The sequence below is a fragment of the Saccopteryx bilineata genome, chromosome 11 (genome assembly GCF_036850765.1).
Source record: "Saccopteryx bilineata isolate mSacBil1 chromosome 11, mSacBil1_pri_phased_curated, whole genome shotgun sequence".
Taxonomy (NCBI): Eukaryota; Metazoa; Chordata; class Mammalia; order Chiroptera; family Emballonuridae; genus Saccopteryx; species Saccopteryx bilineata.
In genome coordinates this window covers 61873144-61875186 of record NC_089500.1, presented here as the reverse complement: position 1 = coordinate 61875186, position 2043 = coordinate 61873144, and the positions used below count along the sequence as shown (strand labels likewise).

The 2043-nt window shown below is 47.1% G+C and overlaps 1 non-coding gene across 1 annotated transcript; it reads left to right on the top strand.

Annotated features, from left to right (window-relative positions):
* Positions 1-1588: 1588 nt before the first annotated feature.
* Positions 1589-1663, top strand: TRNAP-UGG (transfer RNA proline (anticodon UGG)). The gene has a single exon. It is a non-coding gene; the product is annotated as a tRNA-Pro (tRNA).
* Positions 1664-2043: the final 380 nt, after the last annotated feature.

Genomic DNA, 2043 nt, shown 5'->3' with positions numbered 1-2043 from the left:
ATGCCAAATCCCTGAAAAATGCAACCCAACCACAGTTCAGTCTGTTAGGAGCTGTCACAGGGAGCAGGAGTCCAGGAAAGTTCCCCACAGGAAAAGTCCGCATGGCACTGGAATTGTTGTCACCATTCTATACTTTGCAGCTCATGTCCAAGTCCCAATGACCGCTGCTTCTAGCTGGTAATGATTCAGGTAGACTGGAAAAAGGCATTTGCAGCACGCGTGGATATGGAGCTTCTGTTCTCCTCTGCCTGGAGAGTTGAGACCAGGTTGCTTTTCCCTGGAGCTCTGCGACTGTGGCCTGGTAAAGAGAACCTTGGGATACACTAAGCTGGGTGGCAAAGGTAAATTCATAATACAAGTTGGCAAAAGGAGGAAAGAGAGCTCTAAATTAAGAGTAGGTCTCAGCCTGAAATATGAGTGGGGCATTGAGGTAGGAGGGATAAAGGAAACACTATATATTAAGCAAAGCAGCAGAAAATAGGACTATCAACACCCACAACAGAGATCTTTGAGGGAAGAATAAAAAAACCTGACTATTCAGGCAAAACATAATTAAGTGGCCCTTGTACGAATGAGATCAGTTTACCTGCTTCTTGGAAGAAATACCCTAGGCTCGTCCACAGTGTCGTAGATGGGGCTGACGGCCCTGGGCACCTTCAGCCTTCAGTGGCAAACCCCAGCTTTCTGGGCAAGGTTAGGTCATAGGTGGCTGGAGCAGGGTTGGAAGAGACTGAACCCTCCCTTAGGGGAGCGAGGGGGAAGCCCACCTTCCAGTGTCCCTGTTTCCTCACAGCAGAGGCGTGTAAGCCTGGCAGGCTTTAGTTCAATGACCTTCCTTTCCACTATTGAAGCAGGACCCAGATGGCATCCTATGAGACCCTTTGGGGTGTTGGAGCCTTTAAGGGTGTATCCTAAAAGCTGGTAGTTCCCCTGATCTCTATTGGGCTTTTTCTGCCTCTAGGTATCTTAAAAGCCATTCTCAGAAGATCTCGCTGAGGGGTTTGAGGATCCCCTTCCGCCTATATAAATCTTTTCCATATATCTGGAGCTATTTGGAAAAAAGACAGAACAGTGTTATTAGCTAGATCTAATAAAGAAGGTAGTAGTTTGCAGGCGAAAAATATTTGGTGTCTCCTGTTCATCAGCATTCAAAAGAAATGTTTTGTTTTTTTTTAAGTAAAAAGCATGATATGGTAGACCCATCGGAGTCATTGGCCTGGTGTAGCACCATTTTTTAACAATAAAAGTGAACAAACTCAAAAAAAATACAAATTTGTCCAACAGTGGGCTCATTTGAAATCCTGTCACACTATGCCAAGTAAATGTAATGTAAGAAAATGTCCAGATCGGTAAGAATTTTTCTAAGAAAGTTTATTTGAGCCCAATTGTCAAGAATTGCCAGGAAGCAAAGTCTCAACAGATTGAGAAAACACTCCGGAAAAAGGCAGTTTTACCACTCATTTTATACATCACAATTAAATGGGAAGACATGAGGGGGTTACAGGAAACCCACTGATGATAGATTTGGGAATCAGGAGAAAGCAAAGCAGGAGAAATCTTTGTGATTGGATAAAAAGTAAAAATATAGGCCCTGGCCGGTTGGCTCAGCGGTAGAGCGTTGGCCTGGCGTCCGGGGTCCCGGGTTCGATTCCCGGCCAGGGCACATAGGAAAAGCGCCCATTTGCTTCTCCACGCCCCCCCCCTTCCTCTCTGTCTGTCTCTTCCCCTCCTGCAGCCAAGGCTCCATTGGAGCAAAGATGGCCCAGGCGCTGGGGATGGCTCCTTGGCCTCTGCCCCAGGTGCTAGAGTGGCTCTGGTCGCGGCAGAGCGACGCCCAGAGGGGCAGAGCATCGCCCCCTGGTGGGCAGAGCATCGCCCCTGGTGGGTGTGCTGGGTGGATCCTGGTTGGGCACATGCGGGAGTCTGTCTGACTGTCTCTCCCCATTTCCAGCTTCAGAAAATTACAAAAAAAAAATGTGTGTGTGTGTGTATATATATACACACACACACACACTCAAACTTTTTACATAGGCAGGTATGAGA